Below are 19,352 nucleotides of genomic sequence, written 5' to 3' on the forward strand. Positions count from 1 at the left end.
CTATTGGCTGGATTCTTCAAGGAAAAAACAGAAACTGAGAGAAATTAAGTCACTTAACCACTGTCGTACAGCTAGTAAGTGGCAAAGAAAGAATATGAATTTTTGTCTGTGTCTACAGCCTCAGTCCTTAACCACTATACCACATGGCTTTGGTATGTTTGAAGTGCTATTACATACTAATTAAATGTATCATTGCCTATAAATATCTAGAATATCCAGTGTCAGTGGTGAGCACTTTGTCTTTTCTACAGAAGTTTATATAACCAGAAAAGTATTTAATTTGGACTTCAGTTTTTTACAAGTAGAAAATTATAACATGTATATCTGTATAATTTTATACCCTGACACTAAGCTGAAGCACACCACTATTTTTTTATCTTCAATGATATGCCTTACCTTATTAGTCCCATTTACTCACCAGGAAACTGTAATAGAGAGAGGCTGTATAACTTGCCTGAGTTCACATAGTAAGGGCAGAGCTGGAATTTGAATCCAGCAGTTGGGCTACAGAGTCTGTGCTCTAAATGGGACATGTCATTGAAGTTGGCCGAGGAGGTAGCACTGTCAGTGAGCCTTCTGACTGCAACCATTTTACTGCACCCCAGCTCTTTGATGGATTAGTTCAGCTGGTGTTACCTTAAACTGTTCAGAATGCCACTATATACTTACAAGAAAACTGGATTCATTTGCTCTGCTTATTTAGTGAATTTGCTTATCCACAGGGATAAGCCTAATTGTAGATATTAATAAACTCTAGGTATATTGGGTACCTACTCTGAGCCATACTGGCACAATTATAGCACTTTAAAACAGGTACCATTATCATCATCATTTTATTTAGATAAGGAAACTGAAGCTCAGAAAGATTACTTTGCCCAGGATTATATAGCTAATAACTGGTAGGCACAATATTTGTATGGTAGAATGTATTCTTAGCTATTGTAATTGGATATATTAGTTAACATAATTTTAGTTTCTTTTTTTTTTTTTTTTGAGACAGAGTCTTGTTCTTTCACCAGGCTGGAGTGCAGTGGCACGATCTCAGCTCACTGCAACCTCTGTCACCCGTATTCAAGCAATTCCCCCGCCTCAGCCTCCTGAGTAGCTGGGACTACAGGCACACGCTACCACGCTACCACACGTGGCCAATTTTTTGTATTTTAGTAGAGATGGGGTTTCACCATGGCCAGGATGGTCTCGACCTCCTGACCTCATGATCCACCCACCTCGGCCTCCCAAAGTGCTAGGATTACAGGCATGAGCCACCACGCCCAGCCATAATTCTAGTTTCTATAAAAAGTTACCCTAAATGTGTAAGGGCTCACATTTAGTAAAATTCTATTTATTGTTAATTTAACAATTTGAGGAAGATGCTTGTGGCTGGCAATCAACTCTCCTCTGTGCAGTGGTTCAGATGCCCAGGCTTTTTATATGTTATGCATTTTGTCATTCAAATCCATATGTCAAAAGGATAAAAGGAGAATGCAGAACATATATCTGACTCCTAAAAGCCCTGTTCTAGAAGCTTCACACTTCATTCCTATTAATGCTCTATTAATGACCAACCCTCGATGCTAGGGAAGGGAGCTGAGAAATATAATTCCTGACTTAGCAACCATTTACTACGAATTCTGTACCTGGAAAGGGAGAAACCACTATCTGACTCTCACACATATACAACTTTTAAAAAGGCTTTCATTATAATTAATTAAATTGAAAGTTTAAATTCTTTTCTGAAGTAGAGTCTGAAAATACTGGTGCTTTCTTTTGTTACTGTAAAATTTGTGCACTGCCAATATAATCTGAGAGCCCCTTTATCGCATTTTCAAAGCCTGTCAGATTCCAAAACTGACCCCAAAATTTCTATTCATTCCTCAGTTTTAGATTTTCCTGGCCTCTTTTAACTCTTGGAATACAGCTTCCCTTGTTTAATACAACACAGACTGTATAAAGCTCAGCCATTTCCTTGCTTTGTAAAACAACACAAAGCAAAAACCTTTGTTTATGTCCAGGATTTATGAGTGTAATAGATTTTGATGAAGATCTTTTGGTCATAGGGGGATTGGAGGAAAGGTGATTAGGAAGTGTTCGTGTCACAAAGCACACAGTATTTTGCTTTTTTTCTTTTTCTCTCTCTTCTCTCTCACCTCTGCTGCTCAGTTACTACCTTGGCTTGTCTATGTCTACAAATAACAGACATGTACATTTATATATCATTTACTCTTCCAAGGTGTTTAATCAACACTTTAATCTTTAAAACAAGCCGATGGTTCTGTTTTGATAGGTTCTGTTAAAATTTTTCTGGTGTACAGTCAGGAAACTCAGGTACAATGATTAAGTAACTGGGGTTTGGCAGAGCTAGTATTAAAACCCATGCTGGCCAGGCGCAGTGGCTCATGCCTGTAATCCCAGCACTTTGGGAGGCTGAGGTGGGTGGATCATGAGGTCAAGAGACCAACAAGACTGGCCAACATGGTGAAACCCCGACTCTACTAAAAATATTTAAAAATTACCTGGGCGTGGTCCCCAGCTACTCAGGAAGCTGAGGCAGGAGAATGGCTTGAACCCAGGAGGCAGTGGTTTCAGTGAGCTGAGATCACACCACTGCACTCCATCCTGGTGACAGAGCAAGACTCCTTCCCCACCAAAAAAACGGGCTTTGGCCAGGAGTGGTGGCTAACACCTGTAATCCCAGCACTTTGGGAGGCCATGGTGGGTGAATTACCTGAGATCAGGAGTTCAAGACCAGCCTGGCCAACATGGCAAAACCCCATTTCTACTAAAAATATACAAATTAGCCAGGCATGTTCATACATGCCTGTAATCCCAGCTACTAGTGGGGCTGAGGCAGGAGGTTCGCTTGAACCTGGGAGGCAGAGGTTGCTCAGAGCCCAGATTGTGCCACTGCACTCCAGCCTGAGCAACAGAGTGAGACTCCATCTCTAAATACATACGTACGTACATACATACATACATACATACATACATGTGTAAATAAAACTCGGGCTTGTGGCTACATATTCTGTCCTCTTAGCTACTCCATGGCGACAGTTTTCTCACTATGGAAAATTCTGATGCCAGCTCTTAAGCTAGAACTCTATTTTATTAAATTTACTTCAGACACTAAGCCAATATTTTTTAATTTTTAATTTTTGTATGTATATAATAGGTATAAATATGGGGTATATAACCTACTCAAGTATTTACTGCAGTTAAAATAATTGTAATGATTACACAGCACAACTTTAACAAAAAAAGTAAAACATGTAATATAATCTAAAATTGGGAATTGCTTACATTTTGTTTCTTAGATGCTCTATAAGCTATGCCCAGTGTTAGCTTTTAAAAGTGAGAGAATTGCTGTTGATTGATTTAACTATAGGGGACTTGATCTATTTGTAATTTTCCCTAGTACTCTTTTGCTGTATAGAATATAAAGATTTTGATGGATATATTCAGTTTTATTCACCTTGTATTTGTAAACCTGTAGAACATCTACCCACACCTCAGTGTACATGGCAAACTCTTTAGTGCTTTAGACCTTTTGGGGTCTTGTTAACCTAAGTCTAGGCCAAGAAATCAGTCTAAACATCACATGAAGTCTGCCCTGTTGCTACTTTCTGCATAAAATCCAATTGCCAATTTTAGGTTTTACTTTTTTAAATTCCCTTTTTTTTTTTTTTTTTTTGCTCAGTGTCATGTTCAAATATTAAACATGTGAGGAAAGTTAATAGACCCATTTAGCCAAATTGGTGTGGGGAGAACTATTATGTGTTGTAATAGTGCACCGAAAATGCCATCAACCAATAAGGTAGACAGCACCTTACGAGAATAAATACTTTCCCTTTGTATACTTAGCTAAAGTTTTATTTTCTGTTTTTAAATAACAACTGTGTCACTTAATAACTTTTGACAAAATGAAAATATGGGTTAAAGGGACATATAATTATCTTTTAGTCAATCCATGGTGGATTTTATATTGTCTCTAAACTTTACAGTTCAGTACTTATATAAAAATCTCTGTAAATATTATAATTTATCATACCCTTTTAAAAAATATTTTATTGTAGAGGGTTTACTTGTATTACAACTCAATCTTAACTTCTCAAAACAAGAAAATATATGTATTCATATACTGTTACTAGAGCAAAAATAACCTGGAAAATAATAATGTTACAATATATTTGGTATTGGAAAGATTTTTAAATTATTAAAATTATTGTTCCTTGATAGTTTCTTTTTTCTTTATAACCAAAAGGCTAATTGTGTTATTCTTCTTTTGTATGCATAAAGATGGGTGAAAATACCTTTATAACAAGTAGCTTATTTTTTACACTGAAAAATTGTATAGCAGTTAGGTTCTCAGGTTACAGAATAACACTTCGAGATGCTGGATATTTCCACCCCCTATTCTGCATGGTGTTTTAATAAACATTCCCATCTAGCTTCCCAGTGGTTTATTGCCTGGTTAAACACATCATTGAGCTATGAAGTCTTCTGACATGTCTAATTCTATACCGATCATTTATAGGTGGGTATCTTTTCTTCCTCCCCCAACAATAACAAAAAATCATAATAAGCATAATATCAGATTTGCTCATAAAACATACTTTTGACATTTCTGTGATCACATAGTGACTCCTGCCTTTGATTATCAAACTTTTGGTGTGTTCTACATACTTATTTGGCTTAGACACCTCAAAAACTACAAAGAATATTGAATATCATCATTGATGTAATTATTTCACATAATCTGGAAGCTGATCCCAACCCAAGATATTAAGCTTTCCTATGATACCCCAAACACAGGTTAGCATTATATATCCAGTCAGTTGACACAACAATCTCTAAATTATGTCCACTTTATGCTGACCACTGACCTTAAGGCTATCTTTAGAACATAATTATCTCCTATCTGTGGAATGTATGAACTAAAAACTATTTTAACTCCAAATCACTAAGTTTCAAGAAGACTTGAAATTCAATGGCTTGCTTTCTGGAACTTGGAAATGTACTACAAAGGTAAGTTAAAAAAATGATATTCTGTGTTTCTTAAACTCTTCCACTGAAGGGCCTCTAATGGCAAAGTAGTGCATATCTGCAGAAAGACAGAGCATAGACTCAAACAGCAGCTAAAAGATGAGGATTCTTTAAAACCTTCAATTTTATCTTAAAAATCATGAGACTTGGTAGGGCACGGTATCTCACCCTTATAATATCTACACTTTGGGAGGCTGAGGTGAGTGGATCACCTGAGGTCAGGAATTTGAGATTGGTCTGGCCAACATGATGAAACCCTGTCTCTACTACAAATACAAAAAATTAGCTGGGTGTGGTGGCTGGCACCTGTAATCCCAGCTACTGAGGAGACTGAGGCAAGAGAATCACTTGAACCCAGGAGGCAGAGGTTGCAGTGAGCCAAGACTGTGCTACTGTACTCCAGCCTGGGCAACAAGAGCAAAACTCTATCCGCCCCCTCCCCGCCAAAAAAAAATATTTATATCATGAGACTTTAGCCTTCCGCTTATCATAGACTACTGTTTACTATAAAATTTTCCAAAACATTTCAGTACAAAAGAGCATTCTTCCCTAAATTATACATTTATCTTTGAGCTTCAAATATCCTCTAAAATACTGCTTAATTCCTCCCATGAACATAATTCAGAATTTTAAAGCCAGGGACATGCATATCTGTGGGTGAATAGCAAAGATCTTTCATTGTAGCTGGAGGATCTGTAACTATGGTTAAAGCACCGCTGAATATCACAGATATTAAACATTTTTTTACCTGTCACCAAAATTTGTCTTAGCTATTCAGTAATTCATATTGAGTTCAGTTTAGCCTGTGAGACAAAGAATAAAGATTCTTTTCCATGGAGCCTCCAGAGAAAAGATTTCCCTTTGATATTCCAGGTTTTGAGTTGCTTTGATGTTTAATACTCAACAAGGTTCAGTTGGAGGATGAGTGGGGCCAGGACTTGGGCTGAAATGTTCTCATAGCAGCCCAAGGGCATCCTACAATCACCACTAGGATGAAGGATCAGTTCTGCTGCTGAATGGTGCACCTGCATGAACTACACCAGCCTCCTGTGCTGGGATAGGAGTACTTTATGGGTAGAATATTCTAAGGAATTTCTCTAAAGTGATAGAGAAATCTTTACAATTTTGTTTTTAGGGTCATTATTTCTGAAACATTTCAGTGAGTATTTTTCTGATTCTTTTAGTGAATACTTTTCTCTTTTTTTCAGTGAGTATTTTTCTAATGCAAAGTAAATTTCTCATTTGTATGAGAACAGGAACAAATATTTAGAAGTTGCTGCTGAGATTCCAGAATTACTGGTTAGCAAAGACTGCTTTGATAAATTCAAGAGAATCTGTGTTTGCAAAATATTACACTTACCAGAGATTACTTGGGGACAGAGAAAGATGACATTTGTTTAAACGTTGTTCTCTGAGATATGAACAAAGAAGGGGAGGCACTTAAGTCTGTCAAGGAAGAGCATGGGTTTTGAAATACTTATATTCTATTGAAAGGAAGATTTTAAGATAAAAAGATGAGAGAACATTAGAGCCTGGTCCCTGAGAAGGGAGGAGGGATCACATCCAACAAGAGGAGAGAGACCTTTTGCATAAACAGCTAAAGAATAGATGTGAGCAGTTCAGTGGTGCAGTGACCTGACACATCAGGCTCCAGCTGACTACCTAAGGTGCTACCTAAGTCCATAGGTAGGTCTTCAGATAATATATTGACTTCCCTCAGGGGGCATAACAGAGCCTTAACCATCAATATCAGGGACATCTTAAACTTCAAAGAGGCCACCTAAGGGTCTTTCTTTAATCTCTCATTCAATGTGTTCTTTAAGCTTCATCTTCACTTTTAAGTTACATCATTACATCATCACAAGCAATGTTCTGTGGTGAGCTAGTTAGTATATGCAAACTCACCCCCAAAGGCCAACAGAGCTGAGGGGCTAAAAACAGAGGCTAGCAAATACAGTTTATCAGAAAGAACTGTTAATTAGGGACTTAGAAACAGAAGTGATGTCTTAGATGGCTGCAAGATGATGGATCCTTGCACCAACTTCCAGAAAGAATTCTTTATGTAGCAAGCCTTTAATGTGCTGGTCACTTGCTCAGATTTCCTTGCCAAGACTCATAACTACTGGGGAGATTAGATAAACATCTTCATGATTATCTATGCTGCAGGCATTGTTTGGAGACGTTACTGAAAACACCTTTACATGTTGGGGTCAAACATTGGTTATTATGGTGGTTTCACTTCAATAGAGAATCATTCTTGCCATGCAACAGGCTGTTTCCCTACAAGCAATTTGCTTTTTTTTTTTTAATCCAGATAGTGACCTTTTCAAATATCAGGGCCAGTTAGGTACATCTTCAACGACCGACCTTAATATTGACCATTTCATACTATAGTATAAATAGCAAAGCTCACTAAATTAACGTATAGCACTAGAGTCACCAAAACCTCCCTAGTACAAGGAAATTAATTGACCACTATATTTCGATGTGTATTTCTTTTAACTAACGTGTAAAATAGCAAAGAGTTCCTTTTCAGTTGACAATTTCCCTTCAAGGGTCATGTGAGAGAAATAAATAACACAATACATAAATCACAAAGTGCATCCCAAGGTTGAGTTTTGAAATAAAGTGATTTCTTCCCATGAGCAGATATCTGAAGAATTATTGTCTAAAATCATGAAAACGACCCAATATATAAAATATTTGTTTTACTCAACTTTCTGAAAGCGTCTTGTTCTTTTTAACTATATAGACCTTAAGATGGAGACCTAATATACAATAGTTTTCATAGATTTCTAACACAAGTTGTATAAAAATTATCAGGTAAGTTTGTTTGCTTTGATTGGAGTGATTGGGCTAAAACAGAAAAATTTACAAGTCAGAGTTTTGTTCACCCTCCTAATTCAAATTTTATAGCCATCTCAAATTGCCAAGCAGAGACTAGTTTCTGATTACTCACTGAATGACTCCTACATTTTATCCCTTCCCCACCATACCTTGAAAAGCAGGAAGTAGCATCTAACTTGTGATTTGTGTCAAAAAGTAGACCATAAACACCCTCTGAATAGCTAGTGCTAATTTCAAGTTTCTATTTGCGTAACATTAATCTGTTCCATTTATCACATACCTTCCTACCAGAGCACTGTGTCTTTATGTAAAATAGTCTTCATGTTAGCATCTGCTTTCAAATCTATATGGAAATGTTATTACTCAGAATCCTTATTTGTGAGAAAATACAGAGGGTCTACAGTACACTGTTATTCAATGGATAAATCTATCATTTTCATTCCTCCCAGCAAACTGAACAATTTCCACTTTACATAAAAAGAAACTTAAACAACTTACCAAAAGTAGTATCAATTTGGATTTGAATGTAGATTTGCATAGAGTCTTAATAAAAGGGAAATACATATCTACATATATGTGTGTATATACATACTATATTTATATTTTTTTATATATTCTATATTATCTATATGTATACTATATATATATATATATATAAACGGATACAGTACAAATACCTAAACAAGATAGGAATAAAGACAGCATTTTATTTTTTGTGCATGGTTCTTTAACACTTAATAAATATTTGACTAAATGTATTCTAATTACAAATAACTCTACTTTCCCTAGTAGAAACACAATAATGTGTATAGTGGATATGTTTCCGAGCCTTAGAAATCCTCTGTTTAAGTAGTAGGCTTTTTTTTTTTATGTTATTTGGAAACCTTCATATTATTCTCAGAATTTGGATCATGAGATCTTCTTACATATAAAAGAGAACTTTAGGGAGGTTCCTTTTGTAAAGTGATAACTTTTTGATTGGTGTTTTTTTTTTTTTTTTTTTTTTTTTGAGATGCAGTCTTACTCTGTCGTTCTGGCTGGAGTGCAGTGGTGCAATCTCAGTTCACTGCAACCTCTGCCTCCCAGGTTCAAGCAGTAGTCCTGCCTCAGGTGCATGCCGCCATGGCCGGCTATTTTTTATATTTTTAGTAGAGATGGGGTTTCACCATGTTGGCTGGGCTGGTCTCAAACTCCTGACCTCAAGTGATCCACCCACCTTGGCCTCCCGAAGTGCCAGGATTACAGACGTGAGCCACCACACTGGTGGTATTACTTTCTTATTACTGTTATAATAAATTAACACAAACCACAAATTTTATATCTTGTTCTGGAGGCTGGAAGTCTAAAATGGGTCAAAGTATTTTAAAGCATTTCAAGTATTTTCTAAGTATTTCAATAACCCAGTCAAGGCTGTGTTTTGAGCTTGGTGCAAAAGTAATTATTTGCCATTAAGAGTAATGATAAATACTGTAATCATTTTTGCACTAATCTAATACTTCTGGAGGCTCTAAGAGAGAACTTATTTTCTTGCCTTCCTAGCCTGTAGTGGCTGTCCACAGTCCTTGGCTTCTTTCTTTTGTCATCAGAGCAAGCAATGGCTGATGAAGTGTTTCTCACATTTCTGCCTCTCTCTTCCTCTTATAAAGACTCTTGTAATTACACTGCCTTCACTCAGATAATCCAGGATAACGTTAACTGTTTGGCAAGCTTAATTCCATCTGCCAGCACAATTCCTCACTGCTATATAACATAGCATAACATGTTCACAGGTTGTAAACATTAGGACATGAATGTCTTTGAAGTGCCAGTATTGTCTTTTGTTTTGTATTGTATTTTTGGCCCAAATTAATGTATTTTTTTCCCATCTTTAATGCTAGCGAGCATTCCAAAGCAGACTGATATCCATAGATACAGTTTAAATGTAACAAAGAGTTGAACTATAACATTGAGAAAAGAAAAGGGATTCTATTTCATTCCAACCTTTTCCTACTTTGCAGTTTCTGAATAGTAGAAACTAAACACATTTTTTTCTTATCAATTTAATTCAGGATATAGTAGTACAATTTTTACAATAAACCACTTAAGTTTTCTTTAAGGATAAAACATAAAGAAATTTTAAAATGAGCATTACCATATTTATTATTGAACTGCCTCCATGGTTCCCTTACTCCAAGTCTGGACATCAGGACATGGAGGGGCATTATTTTACTTACCAGAGACAGATTTAGGTTTTATAGGGTCTGAATTTTGTGGAAAGCCCTCTTTAAGAAAATGGAGAAACAAAATTATGAATACAAAAGTAGACAGTAAAATGTATACTTATGTATAATGAGGGGGGAAAGACAACAAAATACAGACTTTTAAAAAAGCAAACTGCATCCCACTTAATCCCAACTAATTTTATTTCCAATTGTTTAATATACCTGTATAGCACATAAAACAACTGTGTGATGGAATGCTTCATTCGGCACTCCTGTATCTTTTGACTAAATTAAAAATAAATAGGTAGAACTCTTGCCAAAATTTTGTGTTCAAAGTTTGATTTCTAACCAACTCTAGTCATCTTTATTTATGTTATTTTCCCTATTAGTTCATTCATTCAGTTCCATGTGTTATGGGAGATGTAGCACAAAGGATATGGAATTGGGGGCCAGAAGGCCTTAGATCAAGTCCCGGCTCACTTGTTCATTCAAAATATATTTATTAGAAGTCTGGTACATGCCAGGCCCTATGCTGAGCTTAGATAATACAGTAATAAGCAGGACATAATGGATCTTATAATGTAACAGAAAGATCTGACCCATCATGGATCTTATAATGTAACAGAAAGACAGAAACAGGATGTTCATCTCAAGTGTATTAAATGTTATGAAAAGTTGTAGGGCCCTGTGAGTGTCCTACATGGGGGCGTAACCTAGACTGGTGGCAATGAAGTCTACTACTCCAGGACCTGAGGGATGAGGAAGGGTGAACAAGGCAAAAGGGAGTAGTGCAGGACAAAGAAGAGGACCTCAGACAAAAGAGATATTATGGATAATGGCCTATGAGGGGAAAGGTGAACCTAAGGTCAAAACAGTAGAGCATAGGAAGAAACGGAGAAAGTGGCACAAAAACATTCTTAAGAGCAACTTAGGGCCAGGTCCAGTAAGGCCTTGTGACCATGTTTACAATTTTGGTTTCATCTAAAGCGCAATAGAATGCCATTGAAGGATTTTGAGCAAAGATGGTACATAATTTGATTTGCAGAGTTAAAGCTTTTCCTGTATGCTTTGGAGAATGGGGCGGGGACAAGAGGAAATGGCAAGAGTGGATGCAAGAAAATGAGTTAGGATGAAGAGAAATATTTGGAGTTGAAATATAAAGACAATTAACTTCTAAAAAGGATTTTGATATGTATGCCTTCTCATTGACAGTGACTCCTTTTAAATAAAAATACTGTTAAGCACTACTAAAAACATACAAAAGGATCTAAAACATACCTCACTGACTGCTTTTGTGCTGAGATTCATTTGGCCTGTTTCTTTAACCAGGCGTTTGCATTTTATTTCAAATTGTGTAATGAAATGGTTTCCCTAACTACAGGTATTTCTGGCATCAACCAACTGGTTAATGGGATAATTGGGGTATTAGAAAGCTCCTTCTCTAATCACACCAGACCTTAACAGATTTTAAAGTTTATTGGATTTAATACTTGGTGGTAGAATGAGGGAGGAAAGACAACCTCACCCCACACAGTTTCATGTTCCTGTGGGCTTAAACACTCCAAAACTGCTGGTCCTAGGGTCACTGTGCCTTCACCAGATTCTGTGGAAAATGAGTTATCGAGATGAGTCAGCTGGCATCAACTCCTCTACTCTGGGCCTTTTCTTTTGTCTTTTCAAGCCTGGCCAATAGGCCAAGCCCTCTCCCCTACTTCTATTAAAATAACTCTATTCTGTCTTGCCTGTTTTTCTGCCTTAATATGGCCAGTGACATCATTTGTTTTCATTGTGGTTTTTGCATCTCTTTACCCAGCTTTTTATACTCTTTTATAAAAGCTTATTGCCCCTTCTAATACATTATAATAAGGAAATACATCATGGAGATACCTTTCTCTGTTGATCAAGGTCTAATACACCTTTAAAAATACTCAAGATGGATAGCCATATAAAAATTTATAGAGCATGAGTACCTGAAGGAAGCTGTACTCTGTGTGCAGTCCTCACATGCTACCTGTGAAATGTGAGGCATTTATAATTTATGGCAAATAAAAGTTATGTCCTTCTAATCTTTATAAAATACTAATCAATAATGAAAAATTCCCTACCTTTCTCAAATGTTGGCTAAGCCACATAGCCCTCCAGCCTTACAAAGTAGAGTAAGCTTCCCTTTGGCAACTGTGTTCGTCAGGCTTCCCTAAAAGCAGACCCTGAAACAAAGATTTGAGTGAAAATAGTTTGAGAGGTGATCTCAGGGAAGCACCAGTATTGATTGTGGGGAAATGAGACAGGGAAAGGAAGTCAGTATACAGTGTTTAATTATTAGATTTCTGCTATAGGCAATTGGGGTTCTGTGGGAGAATATGAGAAGTGTTTCCTCTGAGCGTGAGGAAACTGTAGAATTTATCCAACATCTCTCATTTGTCCTTGGCTATGGGACTTCTTGCAGAGTCATTGACATCTTCATGCCTGCTTTCCAGATGCTCACAGCTAACTACATAATTGGAAGGAACCCTCAACAGAGTGTTGGAGGTGCTTCCAGTAAGATAGCATCCTTACATACAGGTGCAGTGAATGTCAGGGGGACATAGCCAGGATACCAACAGCATCTGCTCCCGTAGCTTTCTACCCAGAGTCTCCACCTAATGGTGTGGTTTGGTCTTTGCACAGAGGTGCCGAGCCAGTGGGGTCTTTGAGGCACAAAAGTGCTCTTTGCCCAACCACAAGTTCTGTGAGTTTATTTCTACTTCTAATTTATTCAAATTTGCAATATGTGCTTGTAAAGGCTATTTTTTTACCTCCTCTCTCGGTGGCTTCTTGTCCCTGCTGGGGTTCCTCTGGCAGGATTTTAACATTGTTGATCTTCTGCCTTTTTTCAGGTCACCCTACCATGGCATTTCACATGGCTATGGTTGCCTTCTATAAACCCAGATAAGTAATCCAAGTTCTGAGAAGCAGATACATTGTTTACCAAGATACCACTAGGCTAAACTTATAAGTTACATAGACTTCATCCCTTGCCATTTCAATTTTAGTAACAGTCCTGTCGAAATTCCAAAATATCACTTGCAGTTTTGAAGCAGGTTTAGTTTAACTTGTATCATTCTACCACTTATATATCTATTGACTATATAACTTAGCATCCAAACTGGAATGTTAGTGAGTAAAAGAGGGACACCATTAGTAATATGCTAGAATAGGCATAAACCAGGATTATCCTGGTTAACCATGAAAAATGGTCATCCTGCTGACTTTTACTCCTTCATACTGTTGACACAGACCTGGAGGGAAAAAGAGGAAAAAGCAGAACACTCTAGACTCTGATGTTTTTAATTCCTTGGTGCCATTATGAAGGTGAGGAGGAGCCACACACAGAAATATGTTCTTATGGTTAAATGATCCTGTTGTTTCCATATACCCCCCTGAAAATGATGTTATAAAAAGAGCTTAAAGAGCTTACACATGTTTGAGAAGACGAGCCTTAGAATTTGCTTGTGGTTTTGGGGGTTTTGTTTTTGCTTGTGGTGGTAGTTTTGCTATTCACTACTGCTTACCTCTCTGAACCTCAGTTCTCATGCATGTATAATATTAGCAATAACAATACCAGAGAATTATGATGACGGTTAATGGAAATGTGTGTAAAGTATTAAGCATAATGCATGGATTGTAAAAAAGTGCTCAACAAAAATTGGAACCATTTTTCTCTGGTGTTCTAATGCATTTCTCCTGGAAGGAGGGTGGGACTTGAAATGACACAGGGAAAGTAGCTAAAATTACTATCAGTATTTAATAAGTACATATTGAAAGTGATAATTTTGACAGCTTAAGTGTATTAAATGTGTGTTGCAAGTGCCAAGTGAGTACAACGCAAGAGGTCGATGTAGAACCTTCCTCTTAATTGTATAAAAAGCTTTTAAACAAGCTTATGCTGGAAATCAGGTATCAGCCCCAAGCTTTACTTCTCTGAGATTTCGCACCTAATTGGAGAAGCTATATTGTGTTTAATAAAGTAAGCAACATATTTTCATTTCATTTGATTTAAATGTCTTTGTTACACAGTTTGTTTAAAATTTTGTGACTATGGCAGTTTTCAAATTGTGGCCCTTTAGCAGTTTTCAAATTTCTAAGATGACACATGGCAAATTTGCTTAGTGATGTTACACTTTATGGTCTCACAATAAGCTGTAGAAAAAAATGCTCTTGACAGAAGCAATTTAACTATATTGTGTATATGCATGAGGAGGAGAGAGTCGGGAGGGTGAGGGAGGAGAGAGGGAGAGAGACAGAGAAGACAGGTCACAGACCGCTCAGACAGATATTGCAGCCAGAGACTGCACAAGTTATTTAAACCAGGTCAAAACTTCTTTGGTGTTCAGCTTTCCCCTGAGAACAATTGAATGCTGATACTTAATTTTTTCAAGATAAACAAGGTAAGTCTATGTTCCATGTATGTATTTACTAAGTTATAAGGGGAGTTTGTTAATTTATAGCTTTTTATAAAACCTAGACAAAAGTCAAATTTCTGTATTTGCCTGAAGCTTTCAGTGATGTGTAACAATTTTCAAAGGTAGTGTTATACTTCAGATTGCAAATAATTAAATGAAAATGAAAAAAACATAAAAGTTACTATGCAGTAGATGAAATAATGAGAAAATGAGGTTACAACTATAGATTTATTTATAGCATTATAATATCTACATATGATTACCTTTAATGCTAGACTTATGAGATTTTTAAGCTGGATTTGAAGTTGGGCAGTCCTTAAACTCATTAGGACCAAAACATACATCTTAATGGTATCATAATGTTATATTTTTCTTTAAAGCAACTTTATTCTTATTTAAAATTTGTCAACTATGTTATGTACAATATAGCCTTTTTATGTACAATTCAGCACAAATATATGAGCATTTATTTTGAAAATTCAGAAGTACATTTACTTTGCATTTTGAAATTATCAGTAATATTTTCTATTTAGGCTTTCAAAATTTGCCTTTTATTTTGTTATGTTCAGGCAAGGACCAGGGAAATGTCAGCTTTTAGGTCTGAAGAAAACGTATGTGTTAATAATTTGATGAAATTTCAAGAATTAGATTTATATTGTGCTTTCAGAAAATGTATGGGTAGAAGTATAACCTAATAATTTATTTCTTGAATTATTTTCTTATTCACTGATATTCTGATGTCACAAACAGTCTGGCTGAAATTGAAAGTGTACTGTTGTCACCACTAGAGTTTATGCCAAAGCCATCCCTAGAACCCTTTTGAAAAGGACCCTCTACATACATATATATTCAAAACCAGTGCTGTTCTCCAAAGACTAAACATATAATCTCTGCAGTAATGTCAATATTTATTGTAACTTCCTTTCTTGCTTCTTTCTAAAAGAACTGTCAACTAAAATCTGATGGAGAATACTTTTGCAAATAAAGGGTTTTATAGATTATCCAAGAAGAGTCTTCTACATGTTGCTTGTGTTTTGTTTATATGTTTTTATTTTATATTTTGAGTAATATTTGTATTAATTTCTAATTTCAGTTTTATTTAATAATTATCTTCAGAAGCAGGGTTTATCCATGGAATCAATGTATAAATATACTTAGGATGACTTTAATACATTTGTAATTTATATTTTTCCCTCCCATAATTCTCAATTTAGTTTCAGTCATTTGTCTTCAAAGAAATCTTAACATCTATTTGGTTTTATGCCGTCATCGTGCTTAACTTGCTGTGTAAAATGTCTTCTTATTTCTTATCTGTGCTTATTATAATATAGGCAGCAAGATATTATGTTTTTACCTAAGCAAAAAAGTTTCTTTTTCTCCCTTACATTATAAACTTGGTGTGAGGCCAGCACTACAGAATCAGTGTTGTCCAGAATTTTTTTTACCTGACTGACCAATTAATAAGAAGCACTTTGGGCTTCTGTGAAGATACATACACAGTTAATGTTCTAAGTTTTAGTTACTAAAAATCTGTCACAAGCTCACTCAGTGAAAATGTGGTGAGCAGTAGTCTTCACAAAGCACTCTGGCAGGAGTCTGCTGAGGGGAGATTTGAAGTATATACATTCAGATGATGTTAGGTATAAGAGAAAGATTTTATTTAAAGTTTATTGCATTAATCTGTTTTCATAGAGTAGTTCATAGTCAATTCCTTCTTTGTAGGAAAATAATATAGGAGTTTAAAGAGCAATATCACTACAGCTTAGGGTGCTCAGACTTGGTTGTAGGGAGAGATGCTTTGAGGAAGTCTTAAAGGATTGTTAGGGGAAAGACAGGAAAGGACATCCCAAGTGAATGGGATAGCATAAGGAAAAGCTTGGAGGCAGAGCGTGTCAGCTCACGTAGAAGAAATGGGATGTAACCAGCTTGGTTGGAACAGAGGGTTGCTTTCAGGGTGTAGGAAGAGGTAAATATGGCAAAGGTGGTGTGAATTTAATATGGGAGCACAGTAAATATTATGCTAGACTAGGAGAGAACCATTAAAATTTGAAGAAGAGATCAATACACCATCTCTATGAAAATTAAGCTGTTGTTGTACCAAGACAATTGAAATGATAAGAATCTCAATATGGGAAGACCAACTGAAGTAAGAAGGGAGGAATAGGTAGAGGAGAGAAGTCAGTGAAGAGTAACAGTCGAGTTTTGATAGTAAGAGGACAGCAGTGCTCTTACCAGAAATGGGAAACTTGTAGGAGGCTGGTTTGGGACTGTACATCTCAGTCAGATTCTAACCAGGGAAGCAGAATCTGTAGGAGATGTATGTTAAAAGATGTTTTACAAGAAACTGCCTTATGTAACTGTGAGAAGTGTCCAGGCAAGTCTGAAATCCCTGGAGCAAGTCATGAAAGAAGGGTACAGTAGGGCTCTCAGGCACCTGCTGAAGCTGCAGTCAGCACGTAAATTTTCTTCTCTGTCAGGGAAGCCTGAACTTTGCTCTTAAGGGCTTTCCACTGATTGAATTAGGGCCACTTAAATTATCTGAAATAATCCCCCTTACTTAAAGTCATGTGATTCTAGACTGTAGTCACATCTACAGAACACCTTCACAGCAACACCTAGATTTACGTCTCACTGAAACCCCAGATTAACTGGCAACTGTAGCCTAGCCAAGTCAACACATCGGAAAACCCTGAAGTATTGTAAACACTAAGATGCTAGTAGGATTTCTAGGTGAAAGCGGCCAGAAATCTATTGGAAATTAAGATTTGTAACTCAGAAATGTTATTTGGATTAGAGATACCACCATGGGAGTTAATCCACACAAAGAGTTAAAGAAATCCTCAGAGAGTTAAGGAGATCCTGGAGAAGGCTGTAGAACTTCTGCATCAAAGATTAATTCTTGGAAGAAACCATTTGTTAAGGGGCAGAAGAAAGAAGAGTAAAGACAAAAGGAAAAAAGATTAAAAAGCTAAGAAAAGAACTATAATAGCGTATAGTTGTAGCTGTTCCTCTGTTTGCTATACTTTCTCCCTGGTTTTCCAAGATTTCCAGTGGGGCAGGGAACACAGCATTGGTTCCTCTGCTGTCCTCCTGTATATGGGGACCTTGCTACCAAAGTTTCAAACAGAATTTTCCCTGAGAAAAGACTAGTGGTTTTATTGTGAACTTTGAAATTACAATTTAAGTAAGATTGTTGAAAAAGATTCCAGATTACGGGTGTTTGAAGACACAGCAGATAATAATGAATTACAGGTACAACTGTTATGATTACTTAGTGAAAAGACCACTCAGGACCCTTGCCCCACAGTCGTGAATGCCCTTTGCCTTTCTCATCTGTCTAGCAAGTTATATTTAACTCAAATTATAGTTCAAGTATCTCCTCCTCAGTGAGTAGTTCTTTAACTTACCCAACAGAGATGCTGACTTGACCCCCTGTCTCATCTCTCACTTAGGAATATTTTATACTTCTGATCCTACTGAAATAGAAGTGCTTATGTGGTTTCTTTCCTCCCCCACCAGGTTGTAAGTGCCTTTTAATTTTTAATCTACAATGCTTATAACAATACCATTTAAGTGCTGCATATATATTTGGGGAGTGAAGGTATGAGTATTTATATATGTATGGATAGCAGGTAGAAAACAGACAGATAAATATTTATAAGCAGCTTATGAAAAAAGAAATTTGGGGAGTACTGGGGCTTAAAGAGTACAAATAAAGAGAATAAAGTAGAGAAGAAAAGGAAGGGAACTATATAAAAAAAATGCTGCAAAGGAGGAGGAATACCATGCTCCCAGTACAGAAAAGGAGGAGAGGTTTGATGTAAAGGATGTAGTTGGGAGGAAGTATGGGAGAAATCTGCCTTCCCGTGAAAGTTAAAGACCAATGGATATGAGAAAATGTGGCTTCTCCTAAAAAGATGAGATTTTTTTATGTGAATGAAAAACTTGAAATTTTAAAATTATGTTTGTCAACTCTGATCAAAAGCATTTAAAGTACTTATAGCAATGAAAGCTATTATTCCTTTTCTCTCATATCTCTGTGTTTTTGTGTTCATATGTTTATGTATCTATGTATGTATGTGTGTGTGTGTGCTGTGTGTGCACATGTGTGGTCTGGAGGGTTAATTATCGGTGGTTCTTATGCAAATTAATTGATATTTCACCTATGTATGCCATCCCCCCAGCCATAATGCTATCATAGGATTAACGACAAGTGCTAGGAAGTCACAATATGTGTCCTTGTAAAACTCATGGATTATTACTCCGGTAAAATTACAATACTCTTCTGGAGAAATATGGTTTCTGCAGATGCTTAAAGATGTGTAACTCAAACTCTGGTCCCGTTTTTCTTTCTAGAGCACTATTATGACAACTTTAGTTAAGTCTTGAAACTTTGTCCATATTTGAATTTTACAGTTTTATGTTTATTTGCATATGTAGTTTAAGTGTGATGAGTATACCCTGAGAAGTTGACTAAATTCTCTCCCGAGGGCACCAGAAAGGTGGAAAGAATCAGGGATCATTTGAAGGCCAGAGTTAGGAAGAGAGAAATGTAATTTATTGAGGTCATGTCCTGAAGTGCTGGCCAGCATTCAAGAGGAAGTTAAGAGGCAATGGGCAGGACCCAAACAGTCACTGTGTAGATAGACAATCCCCATAGCTGTATTTCACCTGGTACCTTTTAAAGTGCAAAGTGTTTACCAACTTGGAGCTAGAACCCCTGAATTTGAGTTCTAATTCTGCCATTTACTGGCTATGATCTCAGCGAAATCATTTAACCTCTCTTATCCTTGGTTTTGTCATCCAAAACACTGACCATATT

The 19,352-nt window shown here is 36.5% G+C and overlaps 1 protein-coding gene across 50 annotated transcripts in view; it reads left to right on the forward strand.

The window, feature by feature from the left end:
- The window catches only part of RIMS1 (regulating synaptic membrane exocytosis 1), a 514,861-nt gene that overhangs the window by 452,455 nt on the left and 43,054 nt on the right, over positions 1-19,352 (forward strand). The window lies entirely within an intron of this gene.

The sequence above is a fragment of the Callithrix jacchus genome, chromosome 4 (genome assembly GCF_049354715.1).
Source record: "Callithrix jacchus isolate 240 chromosome 4, calJac240_pri, whole genome shotgun sequence".
NCBI lineage: Eukaryota > Metazoa > Chordata > Mammalia > Primates > Cebidae > Callithrix > Callithrix jacchus.